General features: G+C 43.2%; 1 pseudogene; it reads left to right on the forward strand.

Annotated features, from left to right (window-relative positions):
• Positions 1-6795, forward strand: part of LOC127318424 (uncharacterized) — an 80648-nt pseudogene extending 73853 nt beyond the window's left edge.
• Positions 6796-16693: the final 9898 nt, after the last annotated feature.

Raw genomic sequence — 16693 nt, forward strand, 5'->3', positions numbered from 1 at the left:
CGCGCCATACTTAATGCAATTGTCTGTTGTTTGCAACTTAATACTGGAAGGGGTGCGGATGCTAACCCGAAGGTGGACTTTTTAGGCATAGATGCATGCTGGATAGCGGTCTATGTACTTTGTCGTAATGTCCTGATTAAATCTCATAGTAGTCATCATGATATGTATGTGCATTGTTATGCCCTCTTTATTTGTCAATTGCCCAACTGTAATTTGTTCACCCAACATGCTATTTATCTTATTGGAGAGACACCACTAGTGAACTGTGGACCCCGGTCCATTCTTTTACATCTGAATACAATCTACCGCAAACATTGTTCTTTACTGTTCTTCACATACCAACATCATTTTCCACACCATACATTTAATCCTTTGTTTACAGCAAGCCGGTGAGATTGACAACCTCACTGTTAAGTTGGGGCAAAGTATTTGGATTGTGTTGTGCAGGTTCCACGTTGGCGCCGGAATCCCTGGTGTTGCGCCGCACTACACTCCGCCACCAACAACCTTCACGTGCTCCTTGACTCCTACTGGTTCGATAAACCTTGGTTTCATACTGAGGGAAACTTGCTCCTGTACGCATCACACCTTCCACTCGGGGTTCTCAACGGACGTGTGCTTTACGCGTCATCAAGCTAAATTTCTGGCGTCGTTGCCGGGGAGATCAAGACACGCTGCAAGGGGAGTCTCCCACATCCAATCTCTTTACTTTGTTTTTGTCTTGCTTTACTTTATTTTATTTACTGCTTTGTTTGCTCTCTATATCAAAAATACAAAAAATTAGTTACTTGTTTTACTTTAAAATGAATACTCCTGAGAACACTAAGTTGTGTGATTTCACTAGTTAGGCTTAATGGAAAACAACAAAAATATTAGAGATCTTTATAGTATTTATCTTGAGTTAGGACATGAGGTGTTTGAAGAGAAAATTAAAAAACCCATGGAACTTTGTTTGCAAAATAGTTGTAGCAATGTTATTAGCATGAACTCTTTGAACACTATTATTGCTAATACTATGGAAGAATTTAAGCTTGGGGAAGCTGATTTTGATGAGCATGATATTTTTAGTCCCCCAAGCATGGAGGAGAAAATTTACTTTGATGATACTTTTCCTCACATTTATGATGATAGTGGTATTTTGGTGCCACCTATTATGGAGGATATATTTTATTGTGATTACAATATGCCTCCTACATTTGATAATTACGGTGATGAGAATAATAATGATAGCTACTTTATTGAATTTGCTCCCACTACAATTAATAAAATGACTATGCTTATGTTGGGAGTAGTAATTATTTTATGCATGAGACTCATGATAAGAATGCTTTATGTGATAGTTATATTGTTGAGTTTGTTCATAATGCTACTGAAAGTTATTATGAGAGAGGGAAACATGGTTATATGCATCTTAATAATATTAAATTTCCCTTCTTTTTGTTGAGAATCTTGAAGTTGCGCTTGTGTTGCCTTTCTATGCTTGTTGCGTTATGCTTACATGACTTGTTTATTTACAAGATTCCTTTTCATAGGAAGTGGGTTAGGCTTAAATTTGTTTCATACTTGCTTTTTGATGCTCTCTTTGCTTCAACTCTCATCCTTATGTGAGCATCATTGAAATTACTGAGCCCATCTTAATGGCTATAAAGAAAGCGCTTATGGGAGACAACCCATTATTTTACTTCTGCATTTTTGTTTTATATTTGAGTCTTGGAAGTTGTTACTACTGTAGCAACCTCTCCTTATCTTTATTTTATTGCATTGTTGTACCAAGTAAAGTCTTTGATAGTAAAGATGATACTAGATTTGGATTACTGCGCAGAAACAGATTTCTTGCTGTCACGAATTTGAGTAGGATTCTCTGTAGGTAACTCAGAAAAATCTGCCAATTTACGTGCGTGATCCTCAGATATGTACGCAACTTTCATTCAATTTGAGCTTTTTCATCTGAGCAACTTAAGTGCCCCAGAAAAATTTGTCTTTACGGACTGTTCTGTTTTGACAGATTCTGCCTTTTATTTCGCATTGCCTGTTTTGCTATGTTTGATGGATTTCTTTGTTCCATTAACTTTCAGTAGCTTTGTGCAATGTCCAGAAGTGTTAAGAATGATTATGTCACCTCTGAATATGTGAATTTTTGATTATGCACTAACCCTCTAATGAGTTTGTTTTGAGTTTGGTGTGGAGGAAGTTTTCAAGGATCAAGAGAGGAGGATGATACAATATGATCAAGAAGAGTGAAAACTCTAAGCTTGGGGATGCCCCCGTGGTTCATCCCTGCATATTTCAAGAAGACTCAAGCATCTAAGCTTGGGGATGCCCAAGGCATCCCCTTCTTCATCGACAACTTATCAGGTCACCTCTAGTGAAACTATATTTTTATTCCGTCACATCTTATGTGCTTTACTTGGAGCGTTTGTATGTTTTTATTTTTGTTTGTGTTTGAATAAAATCGGATCCTAGCATTCTTTGTGTGGGAGAGAGACACGCTCCGCTGTTGCATATGAACACATGTGTTCTTAGCTTTACTCTTAATGTTCATGGCGAAGGTTGAAACTGCTTCGTTAATTGTCATATGGTTGGAAACAGAAAATGCTTCATGTGGTAATTGGTATAATGTCTTGAATAATTTGATACTTGGCAATTGTTGTGCTCAAATAGATCATGTTTAAGCTCTTGCATCATGTACTTTGCACCTATTAATGAAGAACTACATAGAGCTTGTTAAAATTTGGTTTGCATGATTGGTCTCTCTAGAGTCTAGATATTTTCTGGTGAGGTGTTTGAACAACAAGAAAGATAATGTAGAGTCTTATAATGCTTGCAATATGTTCTTATATAAGTTTTGCTGTACCGGTTCATACTTGTGTTTGCTTCAAACAACCTTGCTAGCCTAAGCCTTGTATTGAGAGGGAATACTTCTCGTGCATCCAAATCCTTGAGCCAGAAACTATGCCATTTGTGTCCACCATACCTACCTACTACATGGTATTTCTCTTCCATTCCAAAGTAAATTACTTGAGTGCTACCTTTAAAATTCCATTCTTTGTCTTTGCAATATATAGCTCATGGGAAAAATAGCTTAAAACTATTGTGGTATTGAATATGTACTTATGTATCTTATTTCTTATAAGTTGCTTGTTGAGCGGTAACCATGTTCCTGGGGACGCCATCAACTATTTCACCTTTGTTGAATATCATGTGAGTTGGTATGCATGTTCGTCTTGTCTGAAGTAAGGGTGATTTATCATGATCAAATGGTTTGAGTATGCATATTGTTAGAGAAGAACATTGGGCCGCTAACTAAAGCCATGATCCATGGTGGAAGTTTCAGTTTGGAGAATCAATCCTTAATCTCTTATGAGAATATTATCTGTTGTTGAATGCTTATGAATTAAAGAGGGGTCCATTATCTATTGTCTATGTTGTCCCGGTATGGATGTCTAAGTTGAGAATAATCAAAAGCGAGAAATCCAATGCGAGCTTTCTACTTAGACCTTTGTACAGGCGGCATAGAGGTACCCCTTTGTGACACTTGGTTGAAACATATGTTATGCAATGATAATCCATGTAAATCCAAGCTAATTAGGACAAGGTGCGGGCACTATTGTTAATCTATGCATGAGGCTTGCAACTTATAGGATGTCTTATACATAACACATATGCTTTATTACTACCGTTGACAAAATTGTTTCTATGTTTTCAAAATAAAATCTCTAGCACAAAAATAGTAATCCATGCTTCCCTCTGCGAAAGGGTCTTTCTTTTACTTTTATGTTGAGTCAGTTTACCTACTTCTTTCCATCTTAGAAGCAAACACTTGTGTCAACTGTGTGCATTAATTCCTACATATTTGCTTATTTGCATTCATCATATTACTTTGTGTTGACAATTATCCATGAGATAAACATGTTGAAGTTGAAAGCAACCACTGAAACTTATATCTTCCTTTGTGTTGCTTCAAAACTTTCTACTAAGAATCTATTGCTTTGTGAGTTAACTCCTATGCAAGTCTTATTGATGCTTGTCTTGAAAGTACTATTCATGAAAAGTCTTTGCTACATGATTCAGTTGTTTATTCATTGTCTTTACCATTGCTTCGAATCACTTCATTCATCTCATATGCTTTACAATAGTATTGATCAAGATTATGATAGCATGTCATTTCAGAAATTATCTTTGTTATCGTTTACCTACTCGAGGCCGAGTAGGAACTAAGCTTGGGGATGCTTGATACGTCTCAAACGTATTTATAATTTCTTATGTTCCATGCTACTTTTATGATGATACTCACATGTTTTATACACAGTTTATGTCATTATTATGCATTTTCTGGCACTAACCTATTGACGAGATGCCGAAGAGCCAGTTGTTGTTTTCTGCTGTTTTTGGTTTCAGAAATCCTACAAAGGAAACATTCTTGGAATTGGGCGAAATCAACGCCCAGGGTCTTATTTTTCCACGAAGCTTCTAGAAGACTGAAGGGGATACAAAGTGGGGCGACGAGGCACCGACACCACAGGGCCGTGCGGCCAGGGTGGGCCTCGCACCGCCCTATGGTGTGGGGCCCTCGCGCCGCCTCCAACCCTGCCCTTCCGCCTACTTAAAGCCTTCGTCGCGAAAACCCCTATACCGAGAGCCACGATATGGAAATACTTTCAGAGACGCAGCCGCCGCCAATCCCATCTCGGGGGATTCAGGAGATCGCCTCCGGCACCCTGCCGGAGAGGGGAATCATCTCCCGGAGGACTCTTCATCACCATGATCGCCTCCGGATTGATGTGTGAGTAGTTCACCCCTGGACTATGGGTCCATAGCAGTAGCTAGATGGTTGTCTTCTCCTCATTGTGCTATCATGTTAGATCTTGTGAGCTGCCTATCATGATCAAGATCATCTATTTATAATGCTACATGTTGTGTTTGTTGGGATCCGATGAATATGGAATACTATGTCAAGTTGATTATCAATCTATCATATATGTGTTGTTTATGATCTTGCATGCTCTCCGTTGCTAGTAGAGGCTCTGGCCAAGTTGATACTTGTAACTCCAAGAGGGAGTATTTATGCTCGATAGTGGGTTCATGCCTCCATTAAATGCAGGATGATGTGAAAGTTCTAAGGTTGTGGATGTGCTGTTGCCACTAGGGATAAAACATCAATGATTTGTCTAAGGATATTTGTGTTGATTACATTACGCGCCATACTTAATGCAATTGTCTGTTGTTTGCAACTTAATACTGGAAGGGGTGCGGATGCTAACCCGAAGGTGGACTTTTTAGGCACAGATGCATTCTGGATAGCGGTCTATGTACTTTGTCGTAATGCCCTGATTAAATCTCATAGTAGTCATCGTGATATGTATGTGCATTGTTATGCCCTCTTTATTTGTCAATTGCCCAACTGTAATTTGTTCACCCAACATGCTATTTATCTAATTGGAGAGACACCACTAGTGAACTGTGGACCCCGGTCCATTCTTTTACATCTGAATACAATCTACTGCAAACATTGTTCTTTACTGTTCTTCGCATACAAACATCATTTTCCACACCATACATTTAATCCTTTGTTTATAGCAAGCCGGTGAGATTGACAACCTCACTGTTAAATTGGGGCAAAGTATTTGGATTGTGTTGTGCAGGTTCCACATTGGCGCCGGAATCCCTGGTGTTGCGCCGCACTACACTCCGCCACCAACAACCTTCACGTGCTCGTTGACTCCTACTGGTTTGATAAACCTTGGTTTCTTACTGAGGGAAACTTGCTGCTGTACGCATCACACCTTCCACTTGGGGTTCCCAACGGGCGTGTGCTTTACGCGTTATCACTGTGTGGTTCATCTCTCTCTCCCATGGTGTGATCTTTATGTGATCATGAGCTTTGTAATCTAGTTGAATATGTAGATGTTGCTCTTGTCTATTATGCACTCTAGAGGTTACTTTAATGTGAACTCCGGAGTCACTCTCCACGGTGTGATGGTGACAGTGTGCGCATCGTGTGTGATTCATTTATGACGTTGTGGAGCTTGTTTACTCCGGCTTGAGGTGTGCTTTTGCAGCCCTACACAATTAATGGTGTTTGTTATCCAACAAGAGAGTGTTTGAGAGTAGCATTTTTTTTATTCAGTTATGTGATCATTGTTGACAGTGTCCACTAGTGAAAGTATGATCCCTAGGCCTTGTTTCTAAGCATTGAAACACAGTTTCCAACAAGTTCTGCTACATGCTCGCTTGCTGCCATTTTTATTTCAGATTGCAATTACTACTTATAATCATCCATATTACTTGTATTTCACTATCTCTTCGCCGACTAGTGCACCTATACATCTGACAAGTGTATTAGGTGTGTTGGGGACACAAGAGACATCGTGTATCTTAATTTCAGGGTTGCTTGAGAGGGATATCTTTGACCTATACCTCCCTGAGTTCGATAAACTTTGGGTGATTCACTTAAGGGAAACTTGCTGCTGTTCTACAAACCTCTGCTCTTGGAGGCCGAACACTGTCTACAGGAATAGAAGCGTGCGTAGACATCACGCGCAAGGGCGTCAGCGCCTCTCGGCGGCCAGGGCGGAAATTGCTGATGCCAGGGCCGAGCTCGCCGAGGCCAGGGTGGCGCTCGCGGAGGCACGGTCGGCGATGGCGGCCCCTCCGACGGCCCCACCCGCAAACACAGTCATCCACGACATCGCCGCCGCGGACGATGATGTAACCAGCCGCTTCGAGTGCGCCGGTGACCAGCCGGTTCTGCTCGCGTCCTTCGAGACCCTAGCTGGGGACGCCCTGTGCCGTTAGGCTTGGGCGGCGAAGGAGGAAGCCCACAGCTATGCGGTCACCATGGCTCGGGGGTACATGTGCTCCGACCTGGATTTGCTCGGGCGGAGCGGCCCTTCTCCCGCGCGGGTTGAGCAGGAGAACTGGGAGCTGGCAGACGCAATCGCCGCCAGGGACGAAGCGGTGACGGCGGCAGCTAGGGATAGGGCCTACTACCATGCCCAGATGGCGGCATTGCAGGCGGAGGCGGCCCAAGCGGAGGAGGCGGCAGCGGAGGCGGCCTCCTCTCTGGCTGAGGCCCTCGAACGCCGCATGCAGCAGGATGAGTGATACGTCCATTTTGCATCACTATTTTATATCATAATTTACTGTTATTCATTGATATATTTCATATTTAGAGATGATAATTATGTTATTTCACCTATTTTGCATGTTTCATGATTATTGGAGAATTACTCACCGGAGTCAAAATTCTGCTGGAAAAAGCACCATCAGGATACAATATTTCTGAAGATCAACATTTGACGAAAAATATACCGAAGCTCCTATTTTTCCAGATGGCGGAGCCAACCAAAAGGGGAGGCCGAGGAGGGCCACCATGGGCCCTCCCCATAGGCCGGCGCGGCCACCAGGGCTGGCGCGCCGCCATGTGGGGAGGGGGCCCACGACCCCCTCGGCAATTGCCCTTTCGCGTACTTCATCTCCCGAAAACCCTAAGGTGCGACAGATCATCGAGGATAGTCATAGCCGCCTCCACGGGGCGGAAAACACCAGAGAGAAAAGAGCTCTCCGGCAGGCTGAAATCTTCCGGGGAAATTCCCTCCCGGAGGGGGGAAATCGTCGCCATCATCACCGTCATCGAGCTGGACTTCATTGGGATCATCATCATCATCATCTCCACCACCGACACCATCATCTCCACCGCTGCACCTCGTCTCCGATGTAACATTTAGGGTTGAATCTTGAGTATTTCATAGGGGAAACTCTCCCAGTGTTAATTACTCCTTGTTATTGATGCTATTGAGTGAAACCATTGAATCAAGGTTTATGTTCAAATTGTTATCCATCATCATATCACCTCTGATCATGTTCCATATGATGTCTTGTGAGTAGTTCGTTTAGTTCTTGAGGACATGGGTGAAGTCTAAATGTTAGTAGTGAACTATGTTGAGTAATATTTAATGGTTTGATATTTAAGTTGTGGTGTTATTCTTCTAGTGGTGTTATGTGAACGTCGACTACATGATACTTCACCTTTATGGGCCTAGGGGAATGCATCTTGTATTCGTTTGCTAATTGTGGGGTTGCCGGAGTGACAGCAACCTGAACCCCGGTTGGTATATCAATGCATGAGGGATAGCAGAATCTCAGAGTTTAATGCTGTGGTTAGATTTATCTTAATTACTTTCTTGTATTTGCGGATGCTTGCAAGGGGTTTAATCACAAGTATTTATTAGTCCTAGGAATGGCGGTGCATTAGCATAGGTTCACCCACACAACATTTATCAAAACAATGAAGATTAATCAACTATATGAAGCGAAAGCACTAGACTAAATTCCCGTGTGTCCTCAAGAACGTTTGGTCATCATAAGTAAAAACCGGCTTGTCCTTTGTGCTAAAAATGATTGGGCCACTTGCTGCAATTATTATTCTCGCATTTTACTTACTTGTATTTTATTTATCTGCTATATCAAAACCTCCTAAAAACTTGTCTGTGAGCATTTACAGTGAATCCTTCATCGAAACTGCTTTTCAACATCTTCTGCTCCTCGTTGGGTTCGACACTCTTATTTATCGAAAGTACTTCGATACACCCCCGATACTTGTGGGTCATCAAGACTATTTTCTGGTGCCGTTGCCGGGGAGTGAAGTGCTATTGGTAAGTGGAATTGGTAAGGAGAACTTTTACTGTACGTGTTGTTTTTATTTCTGCCTGCTGCTATAATTCATTATGGAGAGATCTTCCCTTCAATTCCTATTTGGAAAATCTACTACTACTGCAAAGGTAGTGGATGAGGCGCTAGGTGAGAAAGAGATTCCATATAAAATACCTATGAAAATTATTGAACGTGTTGTGGATAACCGCTATGAAGGGGATGGAACTGTCCATCCTGGAGATCATTTACTGTTTTTACATGAATTATGCGGGTTATTCAAGTGTGCAGGTATTTCTATGGATGAAGTTAGGAAGAAACTATTCTCTGTGTCGCTGTCTGGTAAAGCGACGCATTGGTATAAATTGCTGAAGAATGGGAATTCTCTTGATTGGAAGGATATTGTTCCTCTATTTTATTCTAAATTCTATCCTCCAAGTGAAATTCACAAAGACCGAAACCGCATATATAATTTCTGGCCTCATGATGGAGAGAGTATTGCCCAAGCATGGGGGAGATTGAAGTCTTTATTGCTCAAATGCCCCATTCATGAGCTTCCTGGTAATATCATCATTGATAATTTCTATGCAAGACTTTCTTTCAAGATAAAACCTTACTGGATACTACTTGTTCTGGATCATTCACGCGCAATAAAGAAGAGTTTAAATCGGACCTTCTTGATCGGATTCAAGAGAATACTGAAGGATGGGAGAATGACAAAGGTAGAGAGTCAGGTATAAATTATGATTATGAATGCATTGAAACTTATATGGATACTGATGACGTGGGCATAACCCTTCGGGTACTCGACATTGCCATACCCGGTGCAAACTATGAAGCTGGACCAGCACAAGGACTTGACAAGCTGGACCTGCACGCGCCTCAACTTCGACTACAAGGAAAGAAGACTCCAATACGAATCCTACTAGGACTCCTGTAAACCCTAGTTTGGCTGATATATAAAGCCAGGCAGGGGCACCCCTTAGGACACGCATAATCAGAAACATAGATCATAGAGGCGACACGCCTAGACATCGCAACCCGCGAACTAGAACTAGACTAGATACAACTACTCCGCCTATGGCGGCCCCCTGTACACATATATTCATATACTGGATTGCTAGCAGGACGTAGCGATCCTCCACCGCGGGGACGTGAACCTGGGTACGTCGTGTACCGCCTCGCTCCCGGAACTTCCGTCATCGCCTTTCTCTAAAACCCAAGCCCCTTGTGGTGGGCATTGCCGAGGAATCGTCTCGTCAATTGGCGCCGTCTGTGGGAAAAGCGGGGACTGGATTTCGTTATCCAGGCGGGATCCCTTCACATCATCATCAATCTCGTCATTATCAAATTCGGCTGCGCCAGTGTTTTCATATTCCTCATCACGGCAAGAGGTACCGATTTGGTGAAGATTGACACCCTTGGCCCCATCAAAAAAACAACGCGGAGAACGATCTGGGAAAAGCAAACAAGCAACAGCGACTTCGCATGGACGAAAATACAGATGCAAAGAAACAATAGTCGGCCGATCAGCTAGACCAAGTTCCAAAGGAAAAGCAGTACATCACTTGGATCCTGAAGTCACCACGTGATTCTGCCCTGGGTGGAAGAAATCTTCTCTATTCAATGTTGAGTCCAGCAATTCCACACGCGTATGCAGTGTCATGAAGGAAAAAGTGGATCGTTAGATTGGTCTGACTTACGGTCAGGCCTAAAGCTGTTCGGATCGTGGGAAATCTTCGGTTCGTGAGAAATCCGGAGCAAGTCACCTACGTTGATCAAGAAAAATTTATGCGCTCAAAACAATCGAAAGAAATTTGAAGCACTTGAAGAAAAGCAGTCCCGCGAGATCGGAACAAGCTTTCGGTCAGGCGCCGCGCGACTATATCGGGTATTTACCCCTCCTCGTATACTGTTGCTTCTCTACATGGATCAAATTATTCGAGTTCATCAGTGACGAACACCCGATACAAGAACATCAGATTGAAACAAAGCTTCGACTGCTCTGCTCGGTTGACCGCGCCCGCCATTGTGCACTGGTTGCACTCGGGCTTACCTGTCTTGGACCCGACATTGCGGACTCGATATATTCGGGTGCTCGCGTGGTGGATTGGACATATCAACTGCGTCCCGGTCATCGGCCATGTCATCTAGCAGCCGCATGGATTATCTCGGATGGCGTAATTATTTCGACTATGCCCGCCGCATGGACTATCTTTGGCCGTGCAACTATTTCGGCTGCGCCCGCCGCGTGGATTATCTTGGATGCCGCCGGTTCGCTGGAACCCAAGAAGATATGAAGACTATTACTCTCATCGGGGGCGCCGATTCGTTGGAACCCAAGAAGATATGAAGACTATTACTCTCATCGGGAGCGCCGGTTCGCTGGAACCCAAGAAGATATGAAGACTATTACACCCATCGGGAACGCCGGTTCGTTGGAACCCGAGAAGAATATCTACGCCAACAAGTTCATCAATTGGAGAAGAAAAAATATCAGATCTGATCTGCACGACGACGTAACCGCTATGGTCGCTCCCTCCGATAGGAAAAACATTTATGCAGTCGGCGCACTACTCAAGCAATTATCAAGATCGATCGGATGAAGGCAGGGAAAAATCAGCTAACCGAATCCAAGTTTCAAGAAGAAAAAGAGGAAACAACACACGCTCATCAATTAGCTAGCCGTATTGTCGACGGTCGTAAGCGCTCGGGAGAAGCAATCAGCTAATAAGCTCACGGATTACCGACTGCAGTGCGCGTCCAAGAGAAACAATCAGCTGGCTTGTTTCGTTGACTGTTGCGCGATCATGAATACCACATACGCGCGTGCATGGTCAACCTAACAGAGCAAGCGCAAGCAAGCCTATATGATCCAAGTACAGGAAAAAAAGCGATCAGCTCACGCATACAGAAAAGACACTTTCAGGCTCAGCTGTCACGAACCCGACGAGTCAGTTTTATATACGTGAGAGTCGTCATATTGCGTAGACAACTTGGAAAATACTTTACCTTCGCCGCGGCACAACTTCGTCGCCATCGAGTCCAAAGGAACCTACAACGTCATCGGTATTGAAGGGGTCGACATTGCCTTCAACCACATCAGCTTTGACTGCTCTGCTCGGTCGACTGCGCCCGTCATGGCGCACTCGTCTTACTCGGGAGTTCACCGGCCATGAACCCGACATCGCGGACCCGATATATTCGGGTGCTCGCCCCGTCGACTGCTCTGCTTGGCTGACCGCGCCCACCGTCACGCGCTCGTCATACTTGGGCTCGTCTGTCGTGAGCACGACATTACAGACTCAATATATTCGGATGATCACCCGCCGCGGATCGGCCATATCAACTGGGTCCTCTTCATCAGTCACGCCAGCCAGGCGCCGCATGGACTATCTTTGGCGGCGCAATTATTTCGGTTGCGCCCGCCGCATGGAGTATCTTGGATGGCGTAATTATTTCGGCTGCGCCTGCCACTTGAAGATTCGAATGGGCTCACGGTCCCTTGAAGATTCGACTGGGCTCACGGACCCTTGAAGATTTGACTGTGCTCACAGTCCCTTGAAGATTCGACTGGGCTCACGGTCCCTTGAAGATTTGACTGTGCTCACAGTCCCTTGAAGATTCGACTGGGCTCACAGTCCCCTGAAGATTATTTCGGGGACCTTGCTCTTTTCCTTTGCTATAGATGCCTCAAAGAGTGCCGCAAATAGCAAAGATCATGAAACAATGAAGACCTTGCTCTTTTCCTTTGCTATAGATGCCTTAAAGAGTGCCGCAAATAGCAAGGATCATGAAACAACGAATACCTTGCTCTTTTCCTTTGCTATAGATGCCTTAAAAAGTGCCGTAAATAGAAAGGATCATGAAGCAACGATGACCTTGCTATTTTCCTTTGCTATAGATGCCTCAAAGAGTGCCGCAAATAGCAAGGATCATGAAGCAACGGGGACCTTTCTCTTTTCCTTTGCTATAGATGCCTCAAAGAGTGCCGCATATAGCAAGGATCATGAAACACGTACAAAAACGACCCACGGTCAAGACATGCATCGGTTGAAAGCAAAGTTGCACATACAACGGGTTTAGCAAGACCTGCAACACGAGCTGATCACTCAAATAATTTGCTGCCGATAAACTTACAAACAATGGCATCAACGATGCTCAAGGTGCATTAAGAATTGCCCCTTAGAATAAACAACAATGTGTCAACGGCACCTGAAGAAAACTATAAACATCGAGTTGCTCGACTTGAGTCTACTCACGGTTGCAAGCATCAGTTCCCAGACTCGGGGGCTACCTCCATCGGGAGCGCTGGACGCGCACTCGATAAAATCATCGGCTTCTCTGGGCCATCATCCCAATCATCGGCTCCTCTGGGCCATTATCTAAATCATCGGCTCCTCTGGGCCATCATCCAAATCATCGGCTCCTCTGGGCCATCATCCAAATCATTGGTTCCTCTGGGACAAGATCCAAATCATCGGCTCCTCTGTGACATCATCCAAATCGTCAAATCCTCTATCTATGAAATCATCAGAGTCATCGACATCATGTTCTCGGAACTCGAAGACATGTATGGTATTCGACTTAGCATTTTACACTCTATACATAACTGTTTCATATTCATTTACAGGCTCGGGGGCTACTCCCATCGGGAGCGCTGGTCGCGCACCCGAGAAAAAGATGGCAACCTCGACAACAAAGAAGAATAAACTTGAAGACGTCGGCATCAACAATCAAGATCTCCGAGTAGTACAACTTGAGTCTATGCGTGGCTGCAAGCACCCGCCCATAGACTCGGGGGCTACTCCCATCGGGAGCGCTGATACGTCTCCAACGTATCGATAATTTCTTATGTTCCATGCTACTTTATTGATGATACCTACATGTTTTATACATACTTTATGTCATATTTATGCATTTTCCGGCACTAACCTATTAACAAGATGCCGAAGAGCCAGTTGCTGTTTTCTGCTGTTTTTGGTTTCAGAAATCCTAGTAAGGAAATATTCTCGGAATTGGACGAAATCAACGCCCAGGATCTTATTTTTCCACGAAGCTTTCAGAACACCGGGGAAGATACGAAGTGGGGCGACGAGGCGACGCCACACTAGGGCGACGTGGCCCAGGAGGGGCTCGCGCGGCCCTAGCGTGTGGGTCCCTCGCGTCGCCCCCTGAACTACCCTTCCGCCTACTTAAGCCTTCGTCGATAATAGTTCCAGTACCGAGATCCATGATACGGAAAACCTTCCAGAGACGACGCCGCCGCCAATCCCATCTCGGGGGATTCAGGAGATCGCCTCCGACACCCTGCCGGAGAGGGGAATCATCTCCCGGAGGACTCTTCACCGCCATGGTCGCCTCCAGAGTGATGTGTGAGTAGTTCACCCTGGACTATGGGTCCATAGCAGTAGCTAGATGGTCGTCTTCTCCTAATTGTGCTATCATTGTTGGATCTTGTGAGCTGCCTAACATGATCAAGATCATCTATCTGTAATGCTACATGTTGCGTTTGTTGGGATCCGATGAATAGTGAATGCTATGTTATGTTGATTATCAATCTATCATCTATGTGTTGTTTATGATCTCGCATGCTCTCCGTTGCTAGTAGAGGCTCTGGCCAAGTTTTTGCTTGTAACTCCAAGAGGGAGTATTTATGCTCGATAGTGGGTTCATGCCTCCATTAAATCTGGGACAGTGACAAAAAGTTCTAAGGTTGTGGATGTGCTGTTGCCACTAGGGATAAAACATCAATGCTATGTCTAAGGATATATTTGTTGATTACATTACGCACCATACTTAATGCAATTGTCTGTTGTTTGCAACTTAATACTGGAGGGGGTTCGGATGATAACCTGAAGGTGGACTTTTTAGGCATAGATGCATGCTGGATAGCGGTCTATGTACTTTGTCGTAATGCCCAATTAAATCTCACACTACTCATCATAACATGTATGTGCATGGTCATGCCCTCTTTATTTGTCAATTGCCCAACTGTAATTTGTTCACCCAACATGCTTATTCTTATGGGAGAGACACCTCTAGTGAACTGTGGACCCCGGTCCATTCTTTTACATCGAATACAATCTACTGCAATACTCGTTCTACTGTTTTCTGCAAACATCATCATCCACACTATACATCTAATCCTTTGTTACAGCAAGCCGGTGAGATTGACAACCTCACTGTTAAGTTGGGGCAAAGTATCTTGGTTGTGTTGTGCAGGTTCCACGTTGACGCCGGAATCCCTGGTGTTGCGCCGCACTACACTCCGCCGCCATCAACCTTCAACGTGCTTCTTGGCTCCTACTGGTTCGATAAACCTTGGTTTCTTACTGAGGGAAAACTTGCCGCTGTACGCATCACACCTTCCTCTTGGGGTTCCCAACGGGCACGTCAACTGTGCGCCAGCATCAAGATTTTCTGGCGTCGTTGCCGGGGAGATCAAGACACGCTGCAAGGGGAGTCTCCACTTCCAATCTCTTTACTTTTTTTTTGTCTTGCTTTATTTTATTTAGTACTTTGTTTGCTGCATTATATCAAAACACAAAAAAATTAGTTGCTAGCTTTACTTTATTTACTGTCTTGTTTGCAATCTCCATATTAAAAACACAAAAAAATTAGTTACTTGCATTTACTTTATCTAGTTTGCTTTATTTACTGTTGCTAAAATGGGTACTCCTGAAAATACTAAGTTGTGTGACTTCACAACCACGAATAATAATGATTTCTTATGCACATCTATTGCTCCACCTGCTACTACAGCAGAATTCTTTGAAATTAAACCTGCTTTGCTGAATCTTGTTATGAGAGAGCAATTTTCTGGTGTTAGTTCTGATGATGCTGCTGCCCATCTTAATAATTTTGTTGAATTATGTGAAATGCAAAAGTATAAGGATGTAGATGGTGACATTATAAAATTAAAATTGTTTCCTTTCTCATTAAGAGGAAGAGCTAAAGATTGGTTGCTATCTCTGCCTAAGAATAGTATTGATTCATGGACTAAATGCAAGGATGCTTTTATTGGTAGATATTATCCTCCTGCTAAAATTATATCTTTGAGAAGTAGCATAATGAATTTTAAACAATTGGATAATGAGCATGTTGCCCAAGCATGGGAAAGAATGAAATCTTTGGTTAAAAATTGCCCAACCCATGGACTGACTACTTGGATGATCATCCAAACCTTCTATGCAGGACTGAATTTTTCTTCGCGGAACCTATTGGATTCAGCTGCGGGAGGTACTTTTATGTCCATCACTCTAGGCGACGCAACAAAGCTTCTTGATAATATGATGATTAATTACTCTGAATGTCACATGGAAAGAGCTCCACAAGGTAAGAAGGTAAATTCTGTCGAAGAAACCTCTTCCTTGAGTGATAAGATTGATGCTATTATGTCTATGCTTGTGAATGGTAGGACAAATGTTGATCCTAATAATGTTCCGTTAGCTTCATTGGGCGCAAGAAGAACATGTTGATGTAAACTTCATTAAAAATAATAATTTCAACAACAATGCTTATAGGAATAATTTGGGTAACAACTATAGGCCATATCCTGCTAGCGGTAATGATTATGGTAATTCTTATGGTAGATATGAGGAAAAGATGCTAGAAATTGAAAGATCAACTAAGAGCTTTATGCAATCACAATATGAGCAAAATCAATTGTTTACTAAAACTATGAATGAACAATCTACCTTGTTGAAAAATATAGGAAATCAACTTGAAAATTTGAATTTGGAGATTTCGGGTTTGCAAACTAAGATTTCAAATGCTGAAAACCGAATCTCATATATGTCCGCGTCGCAATCTTCCTTAATTAATAAAATGGCTGCTAAACTTGAGGATATTGATAATAAAATAGTTACTACAGCAAACGCCATCCAACTTAGAATTAATGAGAATATAAGATTGATGGCCGAATTGCGTGCTAGGTGGGAAAAAGAAGAAAATGCTAAAGATAACAATGTAGCTAAAGTTTGGACTATTACCACCACTAGTAATGCTAATGCTTCACATGTTGCTGCACCTCCTACTATTA

Source organism: Lolium perenne, chromosome 7, assembly GCF_019359855.2.
Source record: "Lolium perenne isolate Kyuss_39 chromosome 7, Kyuss_2.0, whole genome shotgun sequence".
Lineage (NCBI taxonomy): Eukaryota > Viridiplantae > Streptophyta > Magnoliopsida > Poales > Poaceae > Lolium > Lolium perenne.